Raw genomic sequence first — 18,715 nt, forward strand, 5'->3', positions numbered from 1 at the left:
TTCACACACTGATGGAGAGAGTTGCCATGCAAGGTGCTAACCAGCACCCTACAGGAGCAAGGGTGAAGTGTCTTGCTCAAGGACACAACGGACATGACGAGGTTGGTACTAGGTGGGGATTGAACCAGGGACCCTCGGGTAGCACACGGCCACTCTCCCATCTGTTGTTTGTTCTATTTCACTTCATGAATAAATCTTCCATGTTCACATTGGTTAGGTTTGTAGTTACATTACCTTTGATTAGGTTATTGTAGTGTCATTTTTATCATTGTTTTGATGATATTATAATTGTAACATTTGAATGATGGTAAATTAATGTGTTGTAGCAGTTGTGGCGGTTTGAGGACACACTCGGTTGCTTTTCCATTCACGGTTTTAATGAATGACCGAAATGACAATGCTGAACAGGAGGTGCATCATGTTTATGTCAGAGCGTAGACTTTGGGGTTTATTTTTACAGAATGCAAAGGAAAGTTGGCACGAGCAAGACGTGAATGTAAGTACATCCTTTATTTTTAACACTATAACCACAAAAGGCGCGCACAATGGCGGAGAACAAACCTGACTATGAAAACAAAAATTAGCACTATGGCATGACGATGTTCAAAACACAAAACTCAATAACTGTGACATAAACCAAAAACGTACGTGGCATGGGCAGGAGGGAAACTGGACAGAATGATTAAACAGACATGGCATGGCATGAAAGAAGTGTAGGTAAAGTCGCCAGGCTGACCGCCTAGCAACTACAGGTTTAAATAATGGACATGATTAATGCAAACAGGTATGAGACATGAGGACAGGGGTGTGACATGAGGACAGGGTGAAAACTAATGAGTTGCTATGGTAACAAAACAAACCAGGAAGTGCGAAAACAGGAACTGATTATCCAAAAAACAAAACTGAACATGACCAAAACAAAACATGGACGTGACACAGTTTAATTGCTTTGTAAAAACACTGAGACATAGTCTGAGTTCATGATGTTTTGGAAACGGCCCCAATTTGTTCTTCAGAGTTTTCTACTAACTTGAAGTGTTTTGCCAAGAGGATTATTTTGTCCTGTGTAGATTTTCTGAATATGCTTGTTTCTTTTTTTATGCCACAACAACAATTTTGAAGATGTCTTTATTTTTAAGTTATCATGCCATCATGCCGGTTGGGAATTGAGTTTTCCTCCATGCGGGCCCTGGGATGAAATGAGTTTGACACCCCTGAGATAGATTATATGTTTGGACTTTTCCCCTGTAATCTGATTTCTTTCTCTGGTTTAATTTCCCCTTCTGTCGTCAGCCATGATGTGTAATTGTTACTCGTCAGTTTGAAAAGTATTTCAACGGCTTTTAGGGACATAATAAGTGAAAGTATTTCTAAGCTATCGCATAACTCACATTCTTGCTAATAATAACACTCTTTTTTTTTTTAAGTCAGAAAATATTATTACCATCTGTTGATTTGACTTGTTTTGCATGTGCTTCCCTAGACATTTTAATGGTGTATTGATATTTTTGGTGTGATGCAACGTTTGCACAAGGACTGGGATCGATTGAAGCTGTGCTACGATATTCATGCAGGACTTAATAGCATGTGACGAAATAAACATTGATCATTTCCGTGTGCAGTTTCAGCATTCACAGTAAATGTCACTCCATATGACTAACTTTAGCAAAAAAAAAAATGGAGTTGCCAGTGTTTGATTTCCATGGTGACGACAACAACGAGACCTCTGATTTATTGGGATGTGGAAAAAAAACGTTTGTTCCATTTGAACTTAACCAGTAAGTAGGACTGCTTTTTATAGCCAAAATAATTATCACAATTATTTTGATCAATGTTAAAATCACGCTTATTTTTCACAATTATCTATTATGTTAGGTCAGGGGTTTGGCAACCCAAAATGTGGAAAGAGCTATATTGAAAAAATCTGTCTGGAGCCGCAGAAAATTAAAAGCCTTATATAAGTGTTATAATGAAGGCAACACATGATGTAAGTGTCTATATTAGCTATGTTAACTTACTATCAAAGGCTGATGAAAATCTGTGTTGACAGAAATGTTGTATTTTAATATTTATTCTACAAATTTTTGCGACATTGGAAAACATTAGTAGAGTGGAGGCTTCTCACAAAATGAGATAACTCCTGGAAATAACTGGCCAAAGGTATAGATGTGTGTGTCCAAGTTTAAGGAAACGGCAGGCTCTCTTGTTCTAATGGATTTATTACAATCTTTGCAAGCTGGGTAATGTTTGCTGTGGTCTGGAACAACGTGGCACACTAACAACTACCTGAAATGCAGCCAATATTACATACGGACAATGTGTTGTGAGTCATGCAAATATAAATTAAATACACAGAGGACATAAGTAAAGTGTCAGGTTCAAGCACTGATGACATCTATTAAACAAGACAAAGAGCAAAGAATCAAAAAGAGACAGTTTCGGCCTGGACACTGTACCCTTGTACATAGTCTCAGCATGTCTCTTCTTTTGTTTGGACTTTCCCTGATCACATGGCAACAGCTGTTTCTAAGGGGCGTGGGTCGTAAACAGTCATCGCCTTTGGTGACAGAACAGTTCAAAAGAAAAGGTTTTAAACAGTTCACAGAAAAGGTCGTAAAACAGTTCAAAGAAACGGTGCCTGGAGGGGAGTCTGGTCCTGCTTCCTCTTCGCTTTTGTCGTTCTTGAATCAAGACAATATATTTCTGTTGATTACAATACATGAAAGAAACAGAACACCTTAATTTTGCTTCCCATCCTACATAGTGGCGATTTACAAGCCTTCTTCTTGGTCGGTTCAAAGACAACTTTTGTCTTCTCGCCGGGAACTCATTTCAACACAAAGTATTGTGATAACTTACAGTCAATTATTCTGACATAAGGGAAAGAAATTAAATGAGCTCAAATATACCGACAAATGAGGCATAATGATGCAATATGTACATACAGCTAGCCTAAATAGAATGTTGGCATCGATTGGCTTGCAGTCATGAGCTGACCAAAGCACCCCAGCAAATCAGTAAAATCAACAAAGCTCACTTTTGTGCATTCACGCACAGCATTAAACATTTGGTGTACAAAATGAGACGAAGAAGGAGTGGCATGAAACATGTCTTTATGTGAGAAAGTTTATCGGAGAAAGTTGTACATGTTAACAAACTGCGATGAGTTCAAGGATCGCTGGAATTACTAGGACTAAACAGAGTTTGCGCCCTGCGATGAGGTGGCGACTTGTCCAGGGTGTAACCCGCCTCCCGCCCGATTGTAGCTGAGATAGGCGCCAGCGCCCCCCGCGACCCCAAAAGGGAATAAGCGGTAGAAAATGGATGGATGGATAAACAGAGTTTGCCAATTACTCTCATCAGGGAACCATGTTTAATATAGACAGTGGGATTTCTAACTATTAAGAAGGTTTGTGTCAATATATATAAACAAATATATTTTTTCTTCATCTTTTTCCATTGTCACACATCTCTGAAAGAGGAGCCACTAGGGCGGTGCTAAAGAGCCACATGTGGCTCTAGAGCCACGGGTTGCTGACCCATGTGTTAGGTAAAACATAGGCCGAAAATTGGTTTGCAGTAATGGGGTCTCAGACGTACGTGGCATCATAATGTAATTTGTAATTTTAAAAATCTATATTTAAATACAAATCCTATGTTGTGTTGAATTGTTATGCTATTATTAGAATTAGCATTTTAACTTTATCTCATGGCATGATATTTTAGCACAATTTATCTATTTGTTTATGTTTTTTGGGGGGGAAATTTAACAGGGTGAGCTTGGCCTTGTTGCTGTGACCCCGGGATGCAGAGCCGAGTGGTGGTGTACAAGATAAATTATTATATGATACTGGAAAAACTAAGGTGGCGCCAGCGTGGAAGACACAAAGGTTCAAGGGTGAGTTGCAAAACTCAACTACCAAAAGGCCAAACATGAACTAAGGCAGAGGTGAATAAGTTATGAGTATTGCGTGGTTGCAATCAGGTGACCGAGAGACACTTCATGGTTTCAGGTGATGGTTTAGAGCAGTGGTTCTCAAATGGCGGTACGCGTACCCCTGGGGGTACTATAAAGTATGCCAAGGAGTATGTGAGGTTTTTAAAAATATTCTAAAAATAGCAGCGATTCAAAAATCCTTTATAAATATATTTATTGAATAATACTCAAGAAAATATGAATGTAAGTTCATAAACTGCGAAATGAAATGCAACAATGCAATATTCAGTGTTGACAGCTAGATTGTTTGTAGACATGTTCCATAAATATTGATGTTAAAGATTTATTTTTTTGTGAAGAAATGTTTAGAACTAAGTTCATGAATCCGGATGGATCTCTATGACAATCCCCAAAGAGGGCACTTTAAGTTGATGATTACTTCTATGTGTAGAAGTCTTTATTTATAATTGAATCACTTGTTTAATTTTCAAAAAGTTTTTAGTTATTTTTACATCTTTTTTTCCAAATAGTTCAAGAAAGAACACTACAAATGAGCAATATTTTGCACTGTTATAATATCTAATAAATCAGAAACTGATGACATAGTGCTGAATTTTACTTCCATCCATCCATCCATTTTCTACCGCTTATTCCCTTTCGGGGTCGCGGGGGGCGCTGGCGCCTATCTCAGCTACAATCGGGCGGAAGGCGGGGTACACCCTGGACAAGTCGCCACCTCATCACAGGGCTGAATTTTACTTCTTTATCTATTTTTTTTCAACCAAAAATGCTTTGCTCTGATTAGGGGGTACTTGAATTAAAAACATTTTCACAGGGGGTACATCACTGAAAAAAGGTTGAGAACCACTGGACTAGAGTTCCATTCAGCAACGGTTTGTTTACTTGCATCAGTGCAGATTTGGCCGTACTTTGAAAGGTTAGAGACAAAAATATAAAGGCCAATACCAAAACCTTCTGCTTTAATATCGATTCCCATATCAAAATATTGACACTTTTAACAGATATTTGAGGTAAGGTGTATCATTAACAAGAACAAAGTGTAAAAAAGTAATTAAACTTGTGAATGAGGCAATATGTTAATGTTGAATGCTTCTGTTTACATGTTCAGTAATTTCACACTAACATACTAATTGAACTGAATTGTAAATGTGTTTTTATTCTAATAGTAGTTCTTATCCATCTATATTTTTCAAGGCTTTTATTACGTTACTCATTCCCTTTTGTTATGGATTAAAACCTCATTTTTGTGTACTTTGAAAATATTTTGTTCTCTGTTTTTTTTTTATGTCCAAAACCAGTGAAGTTGGCACATTGTGTAATTGTTAACTAAAAAGAGAATACAATGATTTGCAAGTCCTTTTCAACTTATATTCAATTGAATAGACTGCAAAGGAAATATATTTAATAATCGAAGTCAGAAACATTATTTTATTTTTTTGCAAATAATCATTAACTTACAATTTAACGGCAGCAACACATTGCAAAAAAGTTGGCACAGGGGCATTTTTACCACTGTGTTACATGGCCTTTCTTTTAACAACACTCAGTAAATATTTGGGAACTGAGGAGAGCATTTTTTGAATCTTTTCAGGTGGAATTCTTTCCCGTTCTTGCTTGATGTACAGTTTAAGTTGTTCAACAGTCCGGGGTCTCCGTTGTGGTATTTTACACTTCATAACGCGCCACACATTTTCAACTGCAGGCCAGTCTAGTACATGCTCTCTGTTTCTGGGTGTTGTTGATAAATCACTTTCGCTTTGCATTGTAGAATTTCTACTTGTACTCACAGGTGTAGCGACAAACTGTAGTTACTGACAGTGATTTTCTGAAGTGTTCCTGAGCCCAAGTGGTGATATTCTTTACACACTGATGTCACTTTTTGATGCAGTACCGCCTGGGGGATCGAAGGTCCCAGGCATTCAATGTTACGTGCAGTGATTTTTCCAGATTATTTGTACCTTTTGATGATATTACGGACCGTAGATGGTGAAATCCCTAAACAATTTGAAATAGCTAATTGAGAAATGTTCCTTACGGTTCGACAATTTGCTCACGCATTTGTTCATAAAGTGGCAAAGCTCACCCCGTCCTTGTTTTTGGATGAATGAGCATTTCATGGAAGCTGCTTTTATACCCAATCATGGCACCCACTTTTTCCCAATTAGCCTGTTCACCTGTTGGATGTTTCAAATAAGAGTTTGATGAGCATTTATCAACATTCTTAGTCTTTTTTGCCACTTATGTCAGCTTTTTTGAAACATGTCGCAGGCCTCATATTCCAAATGAGCTAATATTTGCAAAGAATAACACATTTTAATTGTTTTCTTCTTCTTTCTTTCTTAGGTTATTTCAAACATGAACACATTTACAACACAATACATCACACAGTTTCATATCACCTTACATCACATCATGTCCGAAAAGGAGTAGGAAGAAGCATAGCTTATTTAATCCTACCCCTTTCCCACGTCAGAGCGTCCACAAATACATACATTCATCTACTGACTCTCCTTACAGCCAAATATCAAAATGGCATCCGTGAATGAGTAATACAACAGTTCTGTAACATGTAATTAATTAATTCAGTCATTACCAACATACTGAGATGAAGAATATCTTATTTTCAATAAGGTTGAAAGTGTTTCTCATATTTTTTCTTCTTTGTATTTTGTAAAGACTATTCATTTGAACATCCTCTTAAAGTGGATCATATCAGTACAGTGTTTAACTTTTTTACTTAATCCATTCGATAATTTAATTCCACATACTGCTATGTTAAAGGTTGTAAGTGTTGTACGTGCATACATCCATCCATCCATCCATCCATCATCTTCCGCTTATCCGAGGTCGGGTCGCGGGGGCAACAGCCTAAGCAGGGAAACCCAGACTTCCCTCTCCCCAGCCACTTCGTCTAGCTCTTCCCGGGGGATCCCGAGGCGTTCCCAGGCCAGCCGGGAGACATAGTCTTCCCAACGTGTCCTGGGTCTTCCCCGTGGCCTCCTACCGGTTGGACGTGCCCTAAACACCTCCCTAGGGAGGCGTTCGGGTGGCATCCTGACCAGATGCCCGAACCACCTCATCTGGCTCCTCTCGATGTGAAGGAGCAGCGGCTTTACTTTGAGTCCCTCCCGGATGGCAGAGCTTCTCATCCTATCTCTAAGGGAGAGCCCCGCCACACGGCGGAGGAAACTCATTTCGTCCGCTTGTACCCGTGATCTTATCCTTTCGGTCATGACCCAAAGCTCATGACCATAGGTGAGGATGGGAACGTAGATCGACCGGTAAATTGAGAGCTTTGCCTTCCGGCTCAGCTCCTTCTTCACCACAACGGATCGGTACAACGTCCGCATTACTGAAGACGCCCCACCGATCCGCCTGTCGATCTCACGATCCACTCTTCCCTCACTCGTGAACAAGACTCCTAGGTACTTGAACTCCTCCACTTGGGGCAGGGTCTCCTCCCCAACCCGGAGATGGCACTCCACCCTTTTCCGGGCGAGAACCATGGACTCGGACTTGGAGGTGCTGATTCTCATTCCGGTTGCTTCACACTCGGCTGCGAACCGATCCAGCGAGAGCTGAAGATCCCGGTCAGATGAAGCCATCAGGACCACATCATCTGCAAAAAGCAGAGACCTAATCCTGCGGTTACCAAACCGGAACCCCTCAACGCCTTGACTGCGCCTAGAAATTCTGTCCATAAAAGTTATGAACAGAATCGGTGACAAAGGACAGCCTTGGCGGAGTCCAACCCTCACTGGAAATGTGTTCGACTTACTGCCGGCAATGCGGACCAAGCTCTGGCACTGATCGTACAGGGAACGGACCGCCACAATAAGACAGTCCGATACCCCATACTCTCTGAGCACTCCCCACAGGACTTCCCGAGGGACACGGTCGAATGCCTTCTCCAAGTCCACAAAGCACATGTAGACTGGTTGGGCAAACTCCCATGCACCCTCAAGAACCCTGCCGAGAGTATAGAGCTGGTCCACAGTTCCACGACCAGGACGAAAACCACACTGTTCCTCCTGAGTCCGAGGTTCGACTATCCGACGTAGCCTCCTCTCCAGTACACCTGAATAAACCTTACCGGGAAGGCTGAAGAGTGTGATCCCACGATAGTTGGAACACACCCTCCGGTCCCCCTTCTTAAAGAGAGGAACCACCACCCCGGTCTGCCAATCCAGAGGTACCGACCCCGATGTCCACGCGATGCTGCAAAGTCTTGTCAACCAAGACAGCCCCACAGCATCCAGAGCCTTAAGGAACTCCGGGCGGATCTCGTCCACCCCTGGGGCCTTGCCACCGAGGAGCTTTTTAACTACCTCAGCGACCTCAGCCCCAGAAATAGGAGAGTCCACCACAGATTCCCCAGGCACTGCTTCCTCATAGGAAGACGTGTTGGTGGGATTGAGGAGGTCTTCGAAGTATTCCTTCCACCTATCCACAACATCCGCAGTCGAGGTCAGCAGAACACCATCCGCACCATACACGGTGTTGATAGTGCACTGCTTCCCCTTCCTGAGGCGGCGGACGGTGGTCCAGAACCGCTTCGAAGCCGTCCGAAAGTCGTTTTCCATGGCTTCCCCGAACTCTTCCCATGTCCGAGTTTTTGCCTCCGCGACCGCTGAAGCTGCACACCGCTTGGCCTGTCGGTACCTGTCCACTGCCTCCGGAGTCCTATGAGCCAAAAGGACCCGATAGGACTCCTTCTTCAGCTTGACGGCACCCCTCACCGCTGGTGTCCACCAAGGGGTTTTAGGATTGCCGCCCCGACAGGCACCAACTACCTTGCGGCCACAGCTCCGATCTGCCGCCTCGACAATAGAGGTGCGGAACATGGTCCACTCGGACTCAATGTCCAGCACCTCCCTCGTGACATGTTCAAAGTTCTTCCGGAGGTGGGAATTGAAACTTTGTCTGACAGGAGACTCTGCCAGACGTTCCCAGCAGACCCTCACAATGCGTTTGGGCCTCCCAGGTCTGTCCGGCATCCTCCCCCACCATCGCAGCCAACTCACCACCAGGTGGTGATCGGTAGAAAGCTCCGCCCCTCTCTTCACCCGAGTGTCCGAAACATGAGGCCGCAAATCCGATGACACAACTACAAAGTCGATCATGGAACTGCGGCCTAGGGTGTCCTGGTGCCAAGTGCACATATGGACACCCTTATGTTTGAACATGGTGTTTGTTATGGACAAACTGTGATGAGCACAAAAGTCCAATAACAAAACACCACACTAATTTAAAACATACAAATGTTTTAAATTAGATTTTCCTCTAAGGTTATATTTTTCCTCTTTAGTTGAGAATAATTGTTGTACATTCTTTGGTAGAAGGTTATAATTTGCTTTTTACATCATTTTAGCTGTTTGCAATTTTACCAAATCATCGAGCTTTAATATTTTTGACTCAATAAATAAAGGGTTTGTATGTTCTCTATATCCAACATTATGTATTATTCTAATTGATCTTTTTTGTAACACAGTTAACAAATGTAGCGCACATTTGTAATTGTTTCCCCATATGTCTGCACAATAACTCAGATATGGTAACACCAGCAAGCAGTAGAGAATATAAAGTATTCAAGGTATCAATTTTCAAACCTTAAGTATCTTGTCTTTACAGTTTATTTAATTGAATATAAGTTGAAAAGGATTTGCAAATCATTGTATTCTGTTTTTATTTACCATTTACACAACGTGCCAACTTCACTGGTTTTGGGTTTTGTAATAGCGTGGCTATATTGTTGTATACGCCACTACCTCAGTATACTTCAGATTTGAAAATACATACATTATTAATAATAATAATAACAATAATAATAATAATAATAATAATAATAATAATATTAATAATAATTATAAAAAATAATGCATAACATAATAATAAATAAATAGTGAAAATAATAATAATAATAACGTTGTTGGTATTAAATAGTTTGCGGGGGAAAAATAATAACAATAAATAAATAGGATAGGAGGATAGGATAGGATAGGTCTTTATTGTCATTGCACAAGTACAACGGAACTTTGTTTTCAGCACAAACCTGTTCAAGATTAGACAAATAAACAGTGTACAGGGTTACAGAACAAGAACGCTGAAGGGTCGCCATAAGGCGCCCCGTAAAAGATGGGAAAAAGGTGAACGCTGGGGAAGGATGAGTAAAAAAATACAATCCAGACTGGGCTCCTAAGGGGGCCCAGTCTGGAGTGGGAAAAAACCTCCATAGCAAAACACATATACATATTACAACATACATCTCGAGATATCTAGCAACAAAGGGAAGGTAGTTCAAGGTCATGGTGGTAGGTCGCAGCTCTCAGGCGCTGACCATCCATTCATCACCCCTACGGGATTTGCGTCGAGGGCGTTGGGTTGGGGGGGTGGGCGTATGTGTGGCGTATATTTTTTTGTGGATGTGTGTGTGTGTGTGTGTGTGTGTGTGCGTGTGTGTGTGTGTGTGTGTGTGTGTGTGTAAGCCCGCGGTGTGTCTCTGTTCCGCGGCCTTGATGTATTGTCCAGTCGCTAGTCCAAAGTCAACAACAACATTTGTGTGTCCATGAGAGACAAGAAGGGAGTTTGTTTGTGTCTTCGCTGCAGTGTCCTTCGGGAGAGTCTCGAAGCCAGGGAAACAATCCAAATTAGAATGATTTGTATGCGAGTGAAAATACAAAATGCTTTTCACTCTAAAATTGTCTATGACTGGTCCTCAAACCTGAGGGGTAGACAGTCCGATGTAATCCACAGTTCTTCCCGCATCCTCCAATCATTTGTGGCAGCTTTGTAGTACTTTAAAGACTGCCAACAACTTCCAATTTGTCGACAAACCAGAGCAAGGTATACTCCCAATTAGCAGATGTCCTGTTGTCATAATTCCGAATAGGTGGATATCTTCACGTCCTCAACAGAAAATGGTCCCCAGGCTTGCGGCACTCCTTCTTCTCCCAAGAGTCCGCCGTGTGTTCAGCAACAACCGCCTCATCACGACAGCAGGTTCCCCCAAACCCAATATTTTAAATAGATTTTGGGTTTGCTCTCCAAATGTTTAGATTTGGAGAGCATTGCAAAAAGAGGCAACAATAAATAGCTGCATTCTTAATGCTGTGTTATTATTTCAAATACACAATTTAAAATTTTAGCACGCATTAGGTACATTTGCACAAGCTATCAGATAGGTATCGCCAAAACCATCAGTATCGGATCGGAAAGAAAGGCAGCGGTATCACACATTACTACACCGCATGCGTGCAAAAAGTCTGCTCAGTGTTTTTTTTTTATCTAACGCCATACAGAAAAGCCTTTTTTCGAAAAAATAACAGGTTGACGGTCGTTTGACAGTCATCGTCATTTATTCGTGGTAGCCAAACTCGTGATTCAAATGTGATTAATTGTGCAGCTATGGGAATACAACAATTTGGTTTAATTCCACATTTTTTGTCATTAAAGGGGAACATTATCAGCAGACCTATGTAAGCGTCAATATATACCTTGATGTTGCAGAAAAAAGACCATATATTTTTTTAACTGATTTCCGAACTCTAAATGGGTGAATTTTGGCGAATTAAACGCCTTTCTATTTATCGCTCTCGGAGCGATGACGTCGGAACGTGACGTCACCTAGGTAGCCAACGCCATTTTCTCCACCACATTACACACAGCAAGTCAAATCAGCTCTGTTATTTTCCGTGTTTTCGACTGTTTCCGGTACCTTGGAGACATCATGCCTCGTCGGTGTGTTGTCGGAGAGTGTAACAACACGATCAGGGACGGATTCAAGTTGATTTACGTAGAATGGGCATCGATTAGCACGGCATGCTAATAGATGCTAACATGCTATTTAGGCTAGCTGTATGTACATATTGCATTGTTATGCCTCATTTGTAGCTATATTTGCATCCAGGCTTTCCCTCCATCCACATTTAATGCCAAACAAACTCATACCAATCGATGGATTTAAGTTGCTGCAGTGTCAAAAGATGCGAAAGTCCTTCGTTTGGTTTTTACCGGCGATGCTAAGATAGAGATGGCACAGAGATGGCAAGAATGTCTGGATATCCTGCGACACTCAAAGCAGATGCATTCCCAACGATAAAGTCAATGAAATCACAAAGGTGAGTTTTGTTGATGTTATTGACTTATGTGCTAATCAGACATATTTGGTCGCGGCATGACTGCCAGCTAATCGATGCTAACATGCTAGTTAGGCTAGCTGTATGTACATTTGTAGCTGTATTTGCATCCAGCGTTTCCTTCCACTCACATTTCATGCCAAACAAACACTTACCAATCGACAGATTTAAGTTGATCCAGTGTCACAAGATGCGAAACTTCCGATCGTTTGGTCTGCACATTTTACCGGCGATGCTAAGGCAAACATGGCCGAATATCGTCAATAGCTATTCGCTCTATAGCTTCAGTTTCTTCTTCGATTTTGTTTTCGCTATCTGCCCACATACTCCAGCCATCCGTTTCAATACATGCGTAATCTGTTGAATCGCTTAAGCCGCTGAAATCGGAGTCTGAATCCGAGCTAATGTCGCTATATCTTGCTGTGCTATCCACCATTTGTTTGTATTGGCATCGCTATGTGGCGTCACAGGGAAATGGACAGTGGCTTCACAGATAGTGAAAATCAGGCACTTTAAAGTTTTTTTTAGGGATATTCCGGGACGGGAAACATTTTGAAAAAAACTTCGAAAAATAAAATAAGCCACTAGGAAACTGATTTTTATTGGTTTTAACCCTTCTGAAATTGTGATAATGTTCCCCTTTAAGGACATTTGATTTTAATGAGGAAGGTTTTTAATGTAGCATGTGTTTGAAGGGGGTAAAAAAGTGCACTATATTACTAAAAACTTGAGGTGAGGCTAACAGACGTAGGCTCCTATGGGGCCAACATGGAACACTTCCAGCGCTGAACAGGTGCACAAAGAGTGCATTACATTACACGAGGGGTACCGCTGAACCTTTGGGCGACATTCACAGCACATTGTGCAACACGAAACCAAAGTTCTATCCTGCTCTCTTTCAACAGTTTGTAGGTGACGGATGGTGTTTTATAGTGTTGTTAGTTTTCACATTCTTGCTCGTCAAAGGCTTGTGCACGGCTGAAAGGCACTCAAAGGATTTGTAAATCTGTCAGTCATGTTGGGGCATTTGGAATATTAGAGAGTGTAATTTTTTTTTTCATCAAAAAGTGATCCAAAAGCTATTGTTAGCAAACAGGAAGAGTGCTAATGTAGCTTTTACATACAAACAATCATAGTTTTGCTACCTTTTCCATTATTTCTTGGTGTTTTTTGAGCTAATTGTATTTGTCCCATAGCTAATTCAGTTGGGATATTACAGGGGTGTCAAACTCCTTTTAGATGGGGGGCCACATAGAGAAAAATCTACTCCCAAGTGGGCCGGACTGGTAAAATCACGGCACGATAACTTAAAAATAAAGACAACTTCAGATTGTTTTCTTTGCTTAAAAATAAAAAAAGCTCATTCTGAGAATGTACAAATTATAATGTTGTTGTTGTTTTTTTACACTTACATGTTGCGGTTAATAGTATTATATCTTTTTTTTTCGTTATGTATACTTTCTGAATAAATTATGTGATAATGTTCATTAGTCAACTCATGTGTGTTCATTTTCAATCTATCAACATAAATAAATAACATCAAAATCAAATTACAGGATGTTATTTATATAGTTTGCTCATTTTCCTCGACTGGTGCACTAAAATCAGGTGGTTTATTTTTTTACATACACTATATGGCATCAGGTTTCCTACTCACTTGGCTCGGTGTATCACAACAAGCACTTAGTAATGGAGACTGTTTCTACAAACATTTTGGGAAAGAATGGGCCGCTCTCAGGAGCTCAGTAATTTCCAGCGTGGAACTGTCATAGGATGCCACCTGTGCAACAAATCCAGTCATGAAATTTCAACTGTCAGCTTTATTATAAGAAAATGGAAACATTTGGGAACAACAGCAACTCAGCCACCAAGTGGTAAGCCTCGTAAACTGACGGAGATGGGTCAGCGGATGCTGACGCGCATAGTGCAAAGACTTTCTGCACAGTCAGTTGCTACAGAGCTCCAAACTTTATATGACCTTACAATTAGCCCACATACAGTACGTAGGGAGCTTCATGGAATGGGTTTCCATGGCTGATCAGCTGCATCTAAGCCATACATCACCAAGTCTAATGTAAAGTGTCTGATGCAGTGGTGTTAAGCACGTCGCCACTGGACTCTAGAGCAGTGGCAACGTGCATCATCCTTTTCCACCTGGCAATCTGATGGACGAGTTTGGGTTTGGAGGTTGTCAGGAGAACGGTACATTTCGGACTGCATTGTGCCGAGTGTGAAATTTGGTGGAGGAAGAATCATGGTGTGGGGTTGTTTCTCAAGAGTTGGGCTTGGCCCCTTAGTTCCAGTGAAATGAACTTTGAAAGCTCCAGGATACCAAAACATTTTGGACAACTCCATGTTTCCAACCTTGTGCGAACAGTTTGGATCAGGCCCCTTCCTCCACCAACATGACTATGCACCAGTGCACAGAGCAAGGACCTTAAAGACATGGATGACAAAGTTTGGTGTGGATGAACTTGACTTCTTTCCACCCTTGTTCTTTCCACCCTACTCTATGGTTGTGAGAGCTGGACGCTCACAGCGGACACTGAGCGCTGGATACAGTCCTTTGAAAGCAAGTGTTACAGAAGAATGCTACATATATCATACAATGAACACCGGACAAATGATTATGTTAGACAGCTTGTTACCACCCATGCTAGCGAACCGGAACCTCTACTCTCAACAGTTAAACGTCGCAAGCTGACCTGGTTTGGCCATGTCACAAGGCACACCTCCCTGTCAAAGACCATCCTGCAGGGAACAGTAGAGGGGAGGCAGGCAGACAAAGGCCTGAATGGACAACTTCAAAGAATGGACTGACTGCAGCTTCCAAACCCTGCTATGAACATCAGAAGATTGTGAGCTTTGGAGATCCCTGACTGCCCAAGCATCCACCATGACACCCCTACGGCCTCCTAGGCCATGGGATGAGTGAGTGTTTGAGTGAGTGAGTGAACTTGACTGGCCGGCACAGAGTCCTGACCCAATAGAACACCTTTGGTATGAAATAGAACAGAAACTGAGAGCCAGGCTTTCTTGAGCAACATCAGAGTTTGACCTCACCAATGTACTTTTGGAAAAATGGTGGAAAATTCCTATAAACACACTCCGCAACCTTGTGGACAGCCTTCCCAGAAGAGTTGAAAGCTGTAATAGCTGAAAAAGGTGGACCCATATCATATTGAACACTATGGGTTAGTAATGGGATGGCACTTCAAGCTCATTTGTGAGTCAAGGCAGGTGGCCAAATACTATATACTATATAGTGTATGTAGCATAATCTACAAAGATCCAAATAATTAAAATCGCGACATCTAGTGGACACATTTAGAACAGCAGTTTCTTTCACTCCAAAATTCCCGCTCATTTTTATACCAAGCCTGATCCGGCCCGTGGGCCGTAGGTTTGACATCCCTGTGATACAAACTGTGGGAGGTACTAAACTATTCAAACCCACCTTGGACTTAAGCTGCTCTCTCCAGGCCCTTGTTGACATAAACCCTGGTTCACAATAGGAGAGCACGCTGATATTCGCTCAGGAATGAATATAAAGACGACAGCTATAAAAAGGGCCCCTACTCACTTGCTCTTCCACCCACTCTGCAGGACATGCCTAAGACCCCAAGAATGCTCATTATTTACTTTCCCTCCTTCCCATTCCTCATCCCCACACACACCAAGCACAAACACAGAGCAACATCATCATCCTCATCATCGCCACGTTCCTTCTCCCTTTTTCGATTGGATCGCTTCTCTCGAAGCTTTAATGTCCCTCCACCTCTTGCATAGGTTCTGTGCGTAGTACTCGGCCTCGCCACTCTCCTCACAAAAACACACTGCAGTTGTTTAGTTAAGGAGGTTTTAAACGTGCAGCATAAACATTATTTCGGGAAAGGGAATCTTTAAGTCATTATGGCTATAACGTGTGAGTTAAGTGGAAGAGAACCATGGAGAAAAAAATGTGTGCAATTTTTTTTTATAACTCTCAAAATAATCCTACATTTCTTTCATTTTTCAACTCCAAAACTGATATGAAATATATTTAACCACATAAAGGCCTACTGAAACCCACTACTACCCACCACGCAGTCTGGTAGTTTATACATCAATGATCAATCAATCAATCAATCAATGTTTACTTATATAGCCCTAAATCACTAGTGTCTCAAAGGGCTGCACAAACCACCACGACATCCTCGGTAGGCCCACATCAGGGCAAGGAAAACTCACACCCAGTGGAACATCGGTGACAATAATGACCCAATGGGACGTCGGTGACAATGTTGACTATGAGAACCTTGGAGAGTAGGAAAGCAATGGATGTCGAGCGGGTCTAACATGATACTGTGAAAGTTCAATCCACAATGGATCCAACACAGTCGCGAGAGTCAAGTCCAAAGCGGATTCAACACAGCAGCGAGAGTCCCGTTCACAGCGGAGCCAGCAGGAAACCATCCCAAGCGGAGGCGGATCAGCAGCGCAGAGATGTCCCCAGCCGATTAACAGGCAAGCAGTACATGGCCACCGGATCGGACCAGACCCCCTCCACAAGGGAGAGTGGGACATAGAAGAAAAAAAAAAGAAACGGCAGATCAACTGGTCTAAAAAGGGAGTCTATTTAAAGGCTAGAGTATACAAATGAGTTTTAAGGTGAGACTTAAATGCTTCTACTGAGGTGGCATCTCGAACTGTTACCGGGAGGGCATTCCAGAGTACTGGAGCCCGAACGGAAAACGCTCTATAGCCCGCAGACTTTTTTTGGGCTTTGGGAATCACTAATAAGCCGGAGTCCTTTGAACGCAGATTTCTTGCCGGGACATATGGTACAATACAATCGGCAAGATAGGATGGAGCTAGACCGTGTAGTATTTTATACAATATATACAATGATGAAATATTAACATTGCAACACATGCCAATACGGCTTTTTTAGTTTACTAAATTGCAATTTTAAATTTCCGGGGAGTTTCTGGTTGAAAACGTCGCGGAATGATGACGTGTACGCGTGACGTCACGGACTGTAAGGAAATATTAGCGCTGCACACACACACAGCTAAAAGTCGTCTGCTTTAACCGCATAATTACACAGTATTTTGGACATCTGTGTTGCTGAATCTTTTGCAATTTGTTCAATTAATAATGGAGAAGTCAAAGTAGAAAGATGAAGTTGGGAAGCTTTAGCCTTTAACCACACAAACATACGGTGATTCCTTGTTTAAAATTCCCGGAGGTGAAGCTTTACTATGGATCAGAGCGGTCAAGCGAACATGGATCCCGACCAAATGTCAACCATCAGTTTTTGGTGAGAAAATTGTGGTAAAAAGTCGCCACTTACCGGAGATCAGCTGAGCTTGTGCCGTTTATGCAGCTGCCGTCGACTTCCATCAGACACTGGCCTCAAGACACCAGTGGACACATCCCTCCGACTATCAAGTACTATTAAACTCACTAAAACACTAGCAACACAATAGAGAGATAAGGGATTTCTCAGAATTATCCTAGTAAATGTGTCTAAAAACATCTGAATCCGTCCCAATGCAATCGCCTTTTTTTTTTTTTAACTTGATTTTTTTTTTTTCTAGCTATCAATATCGTCAAACACAAATCTTTCATCCTCACTCAAATTAATGGGGAAATTGTCGTTTTCTCTGTCCGAATAGCTCTTTTTGTTGGAGGCTCCCATTAAAAACAATTGTTTCTCATGGTCATCCACACTGACATCCCACTGGGTTAAATAATAAATGATAAATGGGTTGTACTTGTATAGCGCTTTTCTACCTTCAAGGTACTCAAAGCGCTTTGACACTACTTCCACATTTACCCATTCACACACACATTCACACACTGATGGAGGGAGCTGCCATGCAAGGCGCCAACCAGCACCCATCAGGAGCAAGGGTGAAGTGTCTTGCTCAGGACACAACGGACGTGACGAGGTTGGTTCTAGGTGGGATTTGAACCAGTGACCCTCGGGTTGCGCACGGCCACTCTCCCACTGCGCCACGCCGTCCCTTTACTTTCACATAGGGTTGTGAGGTTTTTTTTCCCTTGCCTTTATGTGGGCTCTGAATCGAGTATGTTGTTGTGGCTTTTGCAGCCCTGTGAGACACTTGTGATTTAGGGTAATATAAATTAACATTGCTTGATTGATAGTAGAAATGAGAAAGCACCAGTATGGACCCAGCAGTAGATCACAGGTGAGCAAAATATGTGACAAATACTAGGCAAGGAAAAACTTAACAATAAACAACTCAAACATTGGACAATGAACAAGACTGCCAGATAAATCCTTCTGATTGGGAATCAGGGAAAGGTGGGCCTCCTGATGGCCAACAAGAGACAAATGAAAAGAACAGCAGTGGTAGATTCACAGTGGAACCAACCAAAATCAGGAAAAGGAACCAATTAAGTAAGCTGGAAGGGAAAAAAACAAGTAATACAATGAATGCTGAGGAAGAACAGACTGGAGAGACAGCTGATGGTGACCTTCTATCGCTCGGCTGTCGAGAGCCTGCTGACATACTGCATAATAGGGTGGTACGCCAGCTGCACTGAAGCAGACAAACAGGCGATTCAGAGGGTCATAAAGTCTGTACAAAAAATCATCGGCTGCCCCCTGCCC

The 18,715-nt window shown here is 42.0% G+C and overlaps 1 protein-coding gene across 1 annotated transcript in view; it reads left to right on the top strand.

The window, feature by feature from the left end:
* Positions 1-18,715, top strand: part of angpt1 (angiopoietin 1) — a 277,757-nt gene that overhangs the window by 186,515 nt on the left and 72,527 nt on the right. The window lies entirely within an intron of this gene.

This window comes from Nerophis ophidion, linkage group LG21, assembly GCF_033978795.1.
Source record: "Nerophis ophidion isolate RoL-2023_Sa linkage group LG21, RoL_Noph_v1.0, whole genome shotgun sequence".
Classification (NCBI taxonomy): domain Eukaryota; kingdom Metazoa; phylum Chordata; class Actinopteri; order Syngnathiformes; family Syngnathidae; genus Nerophis; species Nerophis ophidion.